This window comes from Ammospiza nelsoni, chromosome 5, assembly GCF_027579445.1.
Source record: "Ammospiza nelsoni isolate bAmmNel1 chromosome 5, bAmmNel1.pri, whole genome shotgun sequence".
NCBI lineage: Eukaryota > Metazoa > Chordata > Aves > Passeriformes > Passerellidae > Ammospiza > Ammospiza nelsoni.
Genome location: NC_080637.1, coordinates 66,779,847 through 66,794,359, shown reverse-complemented (window position 1 = coordinate 66,794,359; position 14,513 = coordinate 66,779,847). Strand labels below are relative to the sequence as shown.

The following is a 14,513-nucleotide window of genomic DNA, read 5'->3' as shown; positions in this document are numbered from 1 at the left end:
ATTTTCAGTTTGAGTATGCTTCTTATCTTCTAAAAGCTTGCTGTTTGCTTTCTCAGCCTTCACTTTCATACAACAGAGGTTTGTTTCAGAAGACTCTTGTGAAGAACTCAAACCAGTCATATCTGGTGACAGAGTAAAGAGCATGTAAAGAACACAGGGCAAGTGGGCTTCAGTCAAGAATCCTTTAAAATAGCCCTATTACCTTAACATACCAAGTACCTTGAAAGGATTCTGCCCATGGCGTGAAAGCAACAAACTTAACAGTAATGTCACTTTGAGTTATTGCAACTGAAGTCCTGTTTTGACAGGAACATCTCAATGGTGCTGGGGAGAAACAACATTTTATGAAGTACAGGATTTTATTTTAATTCCCTCAGTTTCTGGAGCTATCAGTGTTTGGGTGTCTTCCCTGGGACCTATCTAAACAAGAACTGGCAGCCTCTTGCTTTAGGTAAGCACTTGAGCACTCATCCCATTCCTCATGACTGCTCTTATCATTCAGCTTCTATGAGGTGTTGAAACATCTGCTTAATTTCTAATGCATTTGTAAAACAGATAAAATTAAATTTCTTGACTGTTCTCTTTCTACTTGTGACTTAGATCTCAATGGTATAGTATCTCTTAAAATGATGTCATATAATGCATTGCCCCAAACGGGCCATTGTGCTGCTGACCTTAAAGCTAGGAAGCCATCCTAGTCACAGGGTGTTCCATGCTGAAATCAGGATTATGAAAAGTGATCCATAATTGAGCCATGAGAATCTCCCACAGGGTCATTCATGTACCCACTGGGAACACTGCATGGCTGCTTCCTCCTTCTAGAGGGACTGCAACACTGGCACTTTTAAACAAGAAAATTAAACATCTAACTCACTATGAAAGGAAAAAGGTCTACACTTTTCCAGTACCTTTACAGCTTTTCCTTATTGTTTAAAGAACCAAACCAACAATCCTCCTACTATCTTGCACACAAACAACAGTGGATGACTAATGTTTACATGTATGTTTAATTTTATAGGATCTCTTCCCTCAGGGATTCCTGTCCTCATCCCAGCTGGTTCAGATGCAGTGAAATAAGCAAGTGCCACATTTTTGCTTATGTGGTTGTGTTTGGTTTTTCAGTCACTATAACTCACATTTTGTATGCACTCCTTTAATTTTTACTGCTATCACTTTGACTCCAAGCAATTCCTTTCCATCACAACCGGATGATTGTTTGAGTTCTCAGGCTTTAGCTCATATAGAATCATAGAATTATTTAGTTTGGAAAAGACCTCCAAGATCATTAAGTCCAGCTGTTAAAGTAACTTGGACATTGCCAAGTCCACCACTCAGCCATGTCCCTAAGCTCCACATCTTTCAAATGCTTCTGGGGATGAGAGGCAGATGTGTTAGGAATATATTTTAAAAACTCTCAGAACAAGAGTCTCTAATTATACCCCAATTAAGGAACTAGAAAAGAGCTTCTTAAAGCCTTGCTGCAATCTCTGAAAGATTCTGCCTCACTTAAGAAGATAACCTTGAAGTTGAACCTTGCTGTCATAAATGTGTGGCTACGTCACTAATCCTGCTTTGTCAGGAGCCTCAGCAGTGCTCCCACGTCATGCATAACTGACAAAATCACTTTACAGCGCCTGAACAAGGTCCTGATGGGCAGCCTTTATGGACTCAGCTGAAACACCTGACAGAGTTGGCTTTTTTGAACTGTGTATTTTTCTATTTTTAACAGGCAAACACACATACAAATGAGAAAAACATTATCATCCCCTAGAGTCCTTTTCATGGTTCTTAGGGTGGGCACTCTTGTAAAAGAAAAACTGAAAAGCTGAATTAAAATGCAAATGTAGACCATCCCAAACTGCAGGACCCAAGCTACTGCTGGCTGTTACAAAAGGGGTATTTGCCTTCAGGGTTACTGGGAGTGGTCAGTGGTTCAATAGCTGATGCCAATACCACCAGCACCAGAGCCACATGTGATACTGGACAAAGAAACACAAACTAGAGAAGAACTGCAGATCCAGGGACCACAGGGTGAATTCCTACTCCTGCAAGAACCATTCCCTCACCAGACTCAAAAAGATGGAAATAAATTGTGTTCTGGAGGGTTCCTTTTCCCAGTGCTACAAGAGATTAAGTGACAGCTGAGAGAAGTCCAACCCTTGCTCAAGATGCTACTCAGTGTTAAGAAACACAGAGTGCCTATGGAGCACAAGGGAAATAAAATTTTTAATTGAAATTGAGGAATAGCTGTTCTTTTGAATGCAGCAAGCAAGCCAGTAAATTACAGAGATCAACAAATGTGTAATAATGTGCAAAGACTGGGGGAAAAAACAGTAGCTAAAGTTAGAGAAGCACACATGTATTACTTGCCATTGTGCAGAACACATAGGAGTGAGATAACAAATGCTCATCAATTCAAAGAGCTCTGTTAGCAAGGGCTCGTGCCATTCCCTCAGCTCAGGGGAATGAGGGTGTCTTGGGCTTTTTTGGATGAGTCAAATAAGCATCACTATCTCATAAACACATCATTTCCTCATGCTTCCTGGCAGGGAGGTTGAAGAACAGACAGTTTCCACCACCCTCTGAGCACTCTTCACTGTGGTGCAAGATTGGACAGCAGCAGAGAAAGTGACTTAAACAGAAACACATAGGTTTAATTTTTTTTAAATGTCACTCATGTACCATGTTCATAAAAAAGAAGCAGTTTTAAAAATTTCACCCTGTTTTCCTTTGCTTATCTATGGGTGTTCCCTCTTCTCCTACTTTTAACATACCTATACTTTTATCCTATATATGCAGTCAAAATCTATAGTGTTAATTTTCTCTTGCTTGTAGAAACACCAGCCACACACATTGTAGATTACACACTCTACCACCATGAGAAAGGCAAGTGTAATGCATTGGAAAAACTATAGATGAGGGTGGATTTTCTGTTCAGTACTCTTGTCCTTCATCCTGCTTGACATATCACTCACTTTGATTACTAGTTCTAAAGAAAAGTCTCTCCACTTCTTTGTGCTCACCAATGTGAAAACAGACACAGAAAGAGTCAGAAAGGAAATCAACCTCCCACAAATACACTGCATAAAAGACATCCAGTTAAGATCTTTAAGCTCACTCTATTTCTACACCTACTGCTCAGCAACATTTTTATCACTGGCACTCTGAGACAGCTGGGCTAAGCAAGAGGAATGGGCCTCCCATTTTGACAAAAGGCATTTCCTGTCACACAAATAATCATATTTGAAATAATATATTGTATTATTTCAAAATAAAACCAAAAATCACACCAAACCACCACATGTTGCTGACCTACTCAGCATAGCTCTCAAACATTTGCAATGTTCTTGTAAATATCATCCATGCACCATCACCATCTCTAAGCAATAAGCCAGGTTATCATCACTTGTTTTTACCAAGGAGCCAATCTCTTTGACATTCCCAGTGAAACAATAAACATTTATTAAATGTGACCACAGGGAAACCTGACTGGCAGAATGTGGCCTCCTGGGAAGCATTAGAAGATGCTGTTGATATGTTACATCACTCTATTCAAATGACACTCAGACTTAATCTGGGGACTCCCTTCTCCACCCAATTGAGTGAGAAACTCTTTCCATTTCAAAATAATTTTTCACTGCAGGTTCACAGCATATAGGTCTGTGGCAACCAGAATGAAAGATTATTTAATTTGCTTCAAACATATACTATAATACATTACTTTTGTTAGGTTCCTATTGCCCAGGACACTAGACAACCAGGAAAAGTGTCAATGGATTTTTTAAAAATGGTTTTCTCTCTATGACCTCCAAGTCAATGCAACAGAAAATTCTGGAGTATAATTTTTTAATTTTCATGTCAAAAGCTGTTACTCACCTACATTTAAGTCCAATTTATATGGTCTGAACAGGACAGAAGGTGGTCCACATACAAAGGCCAGCAGAAGGAATTACCTAAACACAGGAAAATAATAATATTAATAATAACAGTAATAAAATCCTTATTGCAAGATTTAAAAACACCAAAAATACTCGGACAAACACCCCCCAAACCCAAACCAGGAAATGGATTTTACACTTCCAGTGCAGTCATTTGCTGTACAACTCCCCCAAACACATGAAAACCTAGGTGAGAAGTTATTTATGAATGCTGGCATTCATTTATATGGAATGGGTCCAAAATAGAAAGTTATGCTACACTGATTTTCTCAAAGAAAAGAGGAAAAACCCACCACAGCAAATCCTTCTACTATCTTTAAACTGAAATTAAAAAAAAAAAAAGGTGGAGATGCTTTAAAAAAACCCAAAAAACAAAAACCAACTAGTGATTGCCTTCCAAACTCTGACACATCTCACTGCTAGAAAACCAATGTACAGCTTAGCATTAAAGATGATGCATTTGCACAGAATTAAACAAATTCACAATCGCTTGATCAGTACTTATTAATGTGAAAGATTGCCACAAGTAAGTGTGAATACAGCTGTATTTTGCATGGACAGAGACCAGTGAAACAGGACATTTGTGTAATTAAGCCCACCTCCTCACACTCTAAAAAAGCCAGCACTGGAAAGCGGTGACACTAGAGTCACCAGTCATTACACACAGTCATACCCATACAACTGCTACCCAAAGCACCTGCTGTTCCATCAGGAACAAATTAAATTACAACTTTTACACAGGGAAGCAAAGATAAACACATCAGCGTCGGTTCCAAACTGTTTCCTGGGCAGCTAAGCCCAAAATTCAAATCATGGCTGCCAAGACATGACGGCTTCCCTTAATCACTGTGGTATAAACCATGACAAGAAATTCTTGCCAAGCAGTGGCTTGCTGTGAGATCCAGGAGTGGCTCTGAAGCACGGAGTAAAGGATATGACAACTGAGAGGAGCCATACCAGCAAAGGGCTGGGGGTGTTATGGTGAACAGCCTGAAAATCCACAGCATCCCACAAGGAAAAGAACTACAGGGATCAATCACCTTTCTGTCTTTTTCCATAATCCATTGGCAAAAGCTTGGCAGAAGGCAATAGAGAACAAAGAAAACCCATCCTAATCATACTTGTTGCTATCTCTTTTTCTAATCTCATCCAGAAATGAGCACTGAACTAATGCTCAGCACTGATGAGGCCCTGCCTAGAGACAGGGCACTATGATCTGAGACCGCCTTGCGACAGCCCAAGGAAACAAAGTCCTGAGCCAAAAAGCATCTCCCCTTTTGTTCCTTAGCGCTCACATGCAGCTCCTCAAGTCCCCTGAAAGCTGTCAGGTGTCCTTCACACTCAACAGTTCCTGCCTCTCTGTGCCATCCGTGCCATGCCATGACTCCTTCTGCCAGCCACACCTCTCTGATGTTCTTACAAATAAATCAGCTCTCACCTCAGGACACTATATTCTGTTTTCCCAATTTAAATACATGTAAATCAAGTGTTTAAAGCAGCCCCCAAGAGGGGTCATTTCACCACAGGGAATGATTAATTCTGCTGAAGAGCAGATGAGAAACAAAGCATATACTTAATTTCAACACAGTTTACTGGAAGGAGGTGTCATATTTTAAGAACAGGATCCACTCATGATTGAAGACTGAACTGCTGTAACTTCAGCCATAAGCATTAAGCATATTTGGAAATTCCCTGGCAAAGCTGTTTAAGGAAAAGACATTTTCTGTAATTTTCAGAAACATTTTATATCCCTCTCCCCTCCCCTTTTCAGTCTTGGTGGTAAGGAAGGGAAGAGAGAGAGAGAGAGAATACCATATTAACATTAAGTGAAATATGAATGAGCCACCCAAGTTTAAAGTGGAAACTTCAGCTATTTGTGCTTAGAAGAAAGTTTAAAAAAAAGTCTTTCATCATTAAGAGGCCAGGATTTTTCTGCTGACTTTAGAAAAAGAAATATACATCCTTTCAATTAGGGTGAGTTACAGAAGGATATAAACTTGTCTTTATACTCACTTCTGGCAAATAAGAAGTCCTCCAGGCCTTATTTAAATACCTTTTTCTCTTTTCCAGAATTAAAAATTGAAGCCTTTTTTTCTCCTCTCTTGCTCAGGGCCTTCCCTAAACTGCAGCTAAACAAACCCAACCAGTGGGGTCACGCAGAGCATTCCTCTCATGGCAGAGAGTGAGGAGAATTGAGCAAGAGAGAAGCCAGGGAGAGATGGAACAGTCAAATGTGACAGCATCCCTCTGAGGACATGACCACCTTCCTCTTTCTCCCAAAAATCTAACCTTATATGAAGTATCTGGTATAATATTTATAAAATTTACAGTAAGTTAGAAAATTATTTCACTTATCTATGTAATCCAAGTCTGAAGAGAACCAATCCAAAACTACAGCATATAACATGAATTCACAAACCAAATTAAAACTGAAGGACAACTGAACTGAAAGACAACTGCCTATCCCCACAAAACACACCACAAGTGCTACTTTGGCCCTGCACATCAAATGGCAAAGATTGATCAATTGTGTGGGCAATTAGTGTGACCAATTGCGCACACCTGCCAGCCTCTACCAGCAATTGTATGGTAGATTTCAAAGGCACAAAGAAAACAAAGTAACACAATGAAAAACTTAAGGTGTTGAACTAATTAATAAATCCTCAAGCTGTTGCAATTCCAGCATGTCTTTGCTATTTGTATGACATGAGTGCTTTACAGCAGCATTTTTTCACAACACCAAGGTTTCCATCTCCTACACAAGCTTCATGTTCTGAATCACCTGTTCCGTAGCTCTGCAGACCAACAAAAACAGAAACTTCTGTATTCTCATGGTCATCTTTTTGCTGAGAAACAGATTAAAAAGAGGAGTGCTCTGAAGAGTAGTGCAAAATAAACATCAAGCACAGCTGTTATAATAGTCCATGCTACTTCTTTCAAAGGCTTACCAGGAAAGAGGGTAAAATGGGATCCCAGATTCTTCAGATAGTGGTTAACTTTTAAATATAAGGCATTCTGCCTAGTGAGAGCCTTTGAGGGGAAGACATCCAAATAACATGGCCCTGCAAATAAGGAGTCAAAAATTTGATTTAAAAAAGGGTAACTCTGATCTACTTTGTGGTCACTGTATGATAAAAACAGGAGGTGGATCTGAAAACCAAGAACTAGGACGGATTAAAGACGGGATAATGATGGCAATTCTATTAGGGAAATTAATCAGAATAGCTTCTGGGCCAGGCAGGGATGAATTTGTTGCAGCAGACTTTTTACTGACTCTTCAATTAAACTGAATGACTAAAATGAGTCAATCTCCTTTAAGGACAGAGACTTGTAATCTGCTTGCATGGTATGGAACAACGTGGGTTAAAGCGTTCTGGTCTTTCACCCATTTGAGGAAATGACACCAGCTCTCCCGGAAGGCAACATGCACATTCAACCCCTTCACATCAGGGCATGAGAAAGTTTGAAAGGAATTTATTTTTTTTTAAACTGTCAACATTAATACTTTGTTTCTTCCTGCTTGTGTCTGAAAACACAGTGCTGCACTGCGCTGCATGCATGTCCTGTCAGCTGTACAGGGAAATATCTAGAAGTTTAAAAAAAAAAACCTAATAAAAGTGTTGATTAAGTTTGTTATCAAACTCATTTTAAAGCCCTCTGCATTCTTTATGCAAAATAAATATTGCCACTAGTGTATGCTACATAGTGATAAAAACATGCAGAAGCATCTTCAGAAGGGAGGCTGGGCCAAATAAAACATTGACATTACACATATGTAAGCTCAGTCCTACTCATTACAGCAGTTAAATTTAATTGGGTTTCTCCTTAAATGACATTTACATGGCAAGGAAACAGAATAGATGCCGGAAAACAGCAAGTCCACAAACAGGGGACAGCCCAGCTATCTTCAAGTGGGAGTAGGAAAGGAAACTTTGAGGAATATGCTGTACAGCAATGGCTCACAATTAACAAGCAGAAATAAATCAAGTTGTTATATGTTCCCAGAAATTAAACAGTTGCAGTAATCCTGCTCAGAGGCCTCCATTCTGGGCTGTTCAGGCTATGATATGGAGTGATGGCTGAATTGCAGATGAGGCACAGAAAACAAATTAACAGACCCCTAGATCCAGATGATTGTGACTCAAATCTCTCACCATGGCGTAAGACTACTGACAGCTCACACTCTGGGAACAGAACATGTTTTCATACCTAATTTGTACCCACAAAGGTAATTATGATGGCTTGCTTATTAAAATTGCTTTCATATATTAACTCAATTGACAAGATGGTACCAACAGGGCCTCAGTCAGGAACAGAAGCAGGAGTCATGGTACCTCACTGAGCTGTGATCCCAGTCACATCCTCTGGTGTGTCTTTCCCAAAGGATCCCACATGTTTCTTTGGATTTGAATAACGTTATACAAGACCTGCAGCGGGGCCAAAGTCACATTTCTAACATGGTAACCACATGGCTGAAAAGAGAAGCTGCACACATCTGTACAATGGGAGAAGGAGGGCAGAGGATGACTTCTGTTCCCCAGCTGTGCCTCTTGTATCACTACAAACATTACCACTGAAGTAGAATCAAAGAATGGTTTGGGTTGGAAGGGACCTTAAAGTCCATCTCATCTCAACCCCCCTGCCATGAGCAGAGACACCTTCCACTATCCCAGGTTGCTCCAAGCCCTGCCCAACCTGGCCTTGGGCACTTCCAGGGACGGGGCAGCCACAGCTTCTCTGGGCACCCTGTGCCAGGGCCTCACCAACCTCACAGGGAACAATTTCTTCCCAATCCCTAAACAGACCCTGCCCTCTGTCAGGTTGTAGCCATTCCCCCTTGTCCTATCACTTCCCACCCTTGTAACATCTCTTGTAGGTTCCCTTCATGTGCTCCTGCCTGATGTAGGGAATGAAAAGTGACCTAACCATGAAATACAGAAATCCCCTCAAGAACAACTGACAAAATGCGACCACCATTTTATGTAGTGGCCAAGAAGCAAAAGGGACCAGGATTTTTGTAATTTTGAAAGGAAAAAATGCACAATACCAAACTAAGGGAGTAAATTATGTTGTTATTATCTGATAGGCATGTTACTCAAGGACTAGGGTCAACAAGAAATGTTTTATAGCAACCTCTCTGGTTTATAACAGAATTCTGAATATCAAAGAGAAACTAAATATACTCCCTCTAAATACACCCATATTATCCCATGAGATGTGTGCTTACATGTATGCACAGCTCCGTACAAAACTATAAATGTTACATTTCTTCAGAATCTGTAGAAGTGTCTTGTTTTACAGCCCTTTAAAAAGCAACTGGAAAGGCACTGACTGTTGTTGAAGTAATCCCAAGCTTGGAGAGCTTATAATACTTCTGCAAAAATTGAAATAATAGATCAACAGAATGGATCAACTTCAGGGCATGCAGAGCCAACTAAAATACTTGGAAAGAAGTTTCTCATCTGCAAACTGCAAGATCCTTGTATTTCTTAAGTATTCAGCAATGGAAGAAGCATTGGTTCCTTGTCAACAATCATGGATACATCAATAAATGATACTGATTGGTTTTATAACAGCTTACTCATTCTATATAAATTCCTGCTGATACCCTTGGCACGTGTTCTGGCAATTTGCAGACAGACTTCCAGTCTGCATGTGAGCAGCCAATAAGAACGAGTTGGGATTTGGTAGCAGTCCTGAGGTTTTTACCTCCAGAAACTGATCCTGAAGGATGAAGGTATATGATGGGTGGTCCTTAATCACTTCCTTTATGTGAAAACTGAGGTCAGAGTAGAAAAAGAGCCAAGGAAGGAAGTCTGCAGCACCCCTCAAACGCCCCCACCTTCCTGAACGACTCCTTTAACAGTTTAGAGGGTTAACTTGCAGTTTAAATGTAGTCGTCAGAGGTTGGGATAGAAATAAACAGCTTGCACAAGCAAGATACTGTGCTATTAAGTTTTTATAAGTGACTTAAAAATTAGGTCAGTCTAATTTGTGGCTGATACTTTGTTCTTTCACTACTATGAACTCACAATGATGTCAGTCTCATGTTCAAACATGCCACATTTAGCAGCGCACAGGCTTCCTGAGAGACTCTCTCAACCTTCCTTTGTGCAAAAGGCTTCTGCCAGGTTCTTAGCTCATACTTCACTGACTCAGGCATGCCACTCCAGTTTCAAGGCAGTTACACTGGCTTCCCATCAAATACTGCACAGTTTGGGTTTTTTTTTCCTTCCTTTCCTATTTTTTTTTTTTTATTTTCTCTAACTTTACTAACTAGAAGTTTAGGAATATGTGTCTGTATTCACGTTATAATTTCAGGCCTCACCTTCCTCACAACACCCAGAAAAGAACCACTCACTAAAAGGTGCAGGAAACAGGTGTTTTTGACTAATTCAGCCCAATAATTTCAATAATTAAAGGGGGCCTACAAAAAAAGTCAGGGAAAGGCTTTTTACAAGGGCATGTAGTGATAGGACAAGAGAGAATGGCTTCAAACTGAAAGAGAATAGGTTTAGATTAGATATTAAGAAGAAATAGAAATTCTTTCCTGTGAGGGTGGTGAGGCCCTGGCACAGGTTGCCCAGAGAAGCTGTGGCTGCCCCATCCCTGGAAATGTCCAAGGCCAGATTGAACAGGGAACATTCTCCCAGACAGACACAATCAGATTTTTGTGTGAATATCCTCTTAAGATGAGGGCACAAAAATTCTTAGGTGAGAGTAAAGGAAAGCCCTCTATAAATACAATGGGAGGTTAAAAAAAAACCCACAAACCAGGTCACTGTTTAAAAATGGTCACCTGCAAGGTTTTTCTTAGCAATCCCAATTCTCACCATTTGACTCAAGTTTGTGCCTGTCACTAAACAGCTATACTAAACATTGCTGCAGTGAAGATGCACACAGTCTGTTTCCCACTGCAGAGACTTTACCTATAAACACCAAGCTGGAGCAGAAGTAAAAGAGGAAAAAGTGGCCATTTTTATGCTGCTAAAGCATTTCTCTTGGGGCTATACTATGAGAGATGTAATGCTAGCCCAGGCTCTCCCACTCTCATTCATGAGGTCATGTTCATAACTTATACAGACATTTATATTTTGGTTTTTTTGGTAGATTGTAAAGTATCATGCCAGTATGTTCAAACCTGTATTACATATTTATGCAACAATGCTATTGCATGAACCCTTAACATCCTTAGAAAAGCATCCCACTCTGTCTCAGGAAAAGGCACATCATCCCACAATCATTTCCAGCACCACAGTAAATCCCAGGTTCTTTATGATAGAAAACAAACAGATGTGGTCCACAAGAACTGCGTATCCAACAGATCCCCGCTGTTCCTGCTGCATCTGCAAGTGCCCAAGGATACAGGAAAGGCAGGTCTTGCAGGGAGAGGTGATATCTTTTATGAGAGGTTAGTATGAAGTGATAAGGAGAGAGAGGGCGTGAACTCCAGATGCACAAGCCCTTCCTCACATGCACTGACGTGAAACAGAACCAAACTGTGACACAGAAACAGCAGCCAAGGCTTCCAAAACATCTCCACATCCAGCCTGTCCCTCTTCCCAAACAGGAAAAGAAGTCCGAAGCACATCCCCAAGCATGTCATAAATTACACAGTGAATCATATTCTTATGGAAACTGTCTGGCTGAAGTCACACCACTGGAAATATGTGATAAATGCACAAAGAAACCTAAAAGATAGCCTCAAAGAAAGAATACTCTCCCCACCCAAATTCTTGGAGTTAATATTAAGACAAGAAAATCCTGGAGTCATCATGAAGTTACTAGATTTTTGGTAGATTTTTCCCATAAACAAACTTTTCCCTGGATTATAAAGTTTATTGCTATTAATTGACACTTGACCTAGCTTTATATTCACTGTTTTTTTTTTCAAGACTTAAGTGAAGTTTGTGTTCCTGAAACCTTGCCTGTTTTCAGTCAAATTTTGTCAAATAAGTCAGTTGAAACCGAAAAAATTCTTCTCCTTACAAACGCTTCTTGCAACCTATTTGAAAATACAAAAATGTTTGTATTTTCTGAAAAAATAAACAAACAAAAATCCACCCAAACAAATAAAAGCCCTCACAAAATCACCATAGGAAAATTACTTTCCTTTAGAGTGTTTTCCAGGTTACTGCAAAACTTTGACCATTTCTAGATACAATTTAAAATGTAGTGCATTAATCAAAATTCTAGAATTAGAAGTTTCATCCTGCAATGCAATGAGGAGACATTAATAACTTAATAACGTAACCTAATAACTTAGGTATTTTAAAGTAAAACAAATTTTCTTCTCCTGGAGTTCCAAGCTGACTTAGGTAGCAGTGACAAAGACAGCAGGTGAGATTAAGCATATTTACCAAAGATAGCAGGGGAAATTAAGCACATTTACCTTTATAAAGTCATGACAGATATAGATGTAGTTGATGTGTTTGTTACCTGGGGTCATTCTGCTCATTTCTTAAACTTTATTTGAAGTGTTATCTGGAACTGGTTTGCCCCTGGGAATGGTGTGTGCAGTTAGGTCCTCCCCAGGAACACCAAGTGGCATGAAAAGATTAACCCTGGTGCTTTGAGCCACAAAGCAAAAGGAGCCAATCCCTACCAATAAACACCAAAAGCATTTCAGACGTGCAGACTAAGGTGATAAATGTTTTCCAGCAGACTTCATCCCTGACTGCCCCCCTGCCCTCTCTGATAGGATTCTAGCACGGGTCAGAACGTGCAGGAAGAGAGCTGAGCACACGCACAGAAGCGGAGGCCACCAGGAAAGGGGGGAAGGAGAAGGGCTCCTCCCACCCTCTTCAGCCTTCTTCCTCTGCAGCCACACCACTGGGCTCAAGGCAGAGCAGGAATGCCTGGGGCATGTGCTTCCAAAGGCAAGTAATCCGCAGCCTAGGAGATGGCAAAGATCAAGCACAAATCCAAATAATTCTTTAGAACATCTATGTTTTAATGTAGATTAGACTGCCTTGGAAGAGGCAAAATAAATAAAACCTATTACTGAGTTCTAGAAGAAAATGTATCTAGGCTGCAATGCCTATCCAGGACTAAAACATTCTTCCTAAACTTGTTCTCACCATCAGCTTAAAGCCCAGTCTTGCCAAGGTTTAGCTTTCTGTCACTCTATTGAAAGCATAACCACATAAGACCTTACTGAGAACCAGCCTTAGGTTTGGCAGGGAGACCACCTGACATCAAAGATATGCTTAAGGCCATATCCATGAATTTTAGTGAAAAAGCAAGAGGCTGCAGGTTTTAGAGGTTTTTTAAATGGTTTTGGCAGCTAAACTATTCTGATATTGCATGCATGCTTTGGTGCAGGACAGCATGCAGGGGAGATGCTTAAACCAAAGACTTATCAGCTACCTCTGAGCCAAACCACCAGTGTAGTGCTCAAGCCAGCCTTGATAAAAAGGAGGGTTTATTTGTGCAAGCTCACCTCATGGCACAGCTAGAGAGCTTTACATACCCAAGCTAAACCTTTCCTCCTTAGCAATCCACAATGTAGGGCAGATGGACTAGGCTGAGCATCTCTAGGTGCACCATCCCAGAGTGCCATGTCCAAAATTATTTGGAAATGTAATGGCAGTATTTGCTGCCATTACATTACCAAACACTGGACAAAGCAGAGATCTCTAAGTTAGTGTTATTTCCCCTGCTCAGATACACAAAGAGTGTAAGGAATGAAAAATAAACTTGCCACCAGCACACACAGGTTGCTGCAGACAGCAGGGGCGGTGTATGGAATTGAGTGAGAAGCATGCTGGAATAACTGAAGGAGAGGAAAAATACCCTAGTGCTCCAAGAAGATCAATTAATCTGTAAAATGTACAGTATTCCCCAGGATACACCTTTGGTTTTAATCAAAGTATGCACTGCTTGGATGGGAAAAGGGAACTTGGCCACACAGAATTCCCACTCCACTGGTACAAATGGATGGTGCCTGGGCATGAAGGTCCAAAGCCCTGCTGCACAGTCTGAAGTACAGTATTGTCCCACATGCTGGACTGCCATGGATTTTTGGCGTGTTTGAGGTAAAACTGAAGTCAATAGTGCCTTTCAGCACAGGTCGGTAGAATCAGGTATGAGCCAGTCCCAGCGTGATGATTGCTCACAGTCTCAGCACAGCGTCCTTGTTCTTACACAGCACAATAGGGACGCTCATTATTACATGAGCACCTCCCTCAGGGCTGTTCCCTCAAACAAGGAGTAATTATTTAACCGCAGTCCCATCTCCTTTGCATTCCCGTTAAAGAAAACCTTATGTGGAAAGGTAAGAGCTTGGCTACCAGTCCTTGGCCCAAACATCCTCCTGCTAGAACTGTTCTGCTTGCCAAGGCCTCACTGTTTTTACTTCAGGAGTTTGCAGCAGACAGACTGTGCCAAATCCAAAGAACTCTGTCATTAAAAGAAAAAACTAACAGTAGCAAGTGCTCTCCATGCTTTGCTAATCTTGTCAAACTGTACAGGCAATTACAGTTAATACAAGTATTCTGAGGAAGCTTAATGGCAGTTTTAGGGCCAGAGTAACGCTGCTTCAGGTAGACTGGTATGAACAAAGCAGCAGGGAAG

The 14,513-nt window shown here is 40.7% G+C and overlaps 1 protein-coding gene across 1 annotated transcript in view; it reads right to left on the bottom strand.

Moving 5' to 3' along the window:
* The window catches only part of DUSP16 (dual specificity phosphatase 16), a 58,281-nt gene that overhangs the window by 26,622 nt on the left and 17,146 nt on the right, over positions 1-14,513 (bottom strand). The window contains exon 2 of the mRNA XM_059471919.1: positions 3,877-3,953. The gene's annotated coding sequence lies outside the window, so the exon portion shown is untranslated. The remainder of the gene's footprint in view (positions 1-3,876; positions 3,954-14,513) is intronic.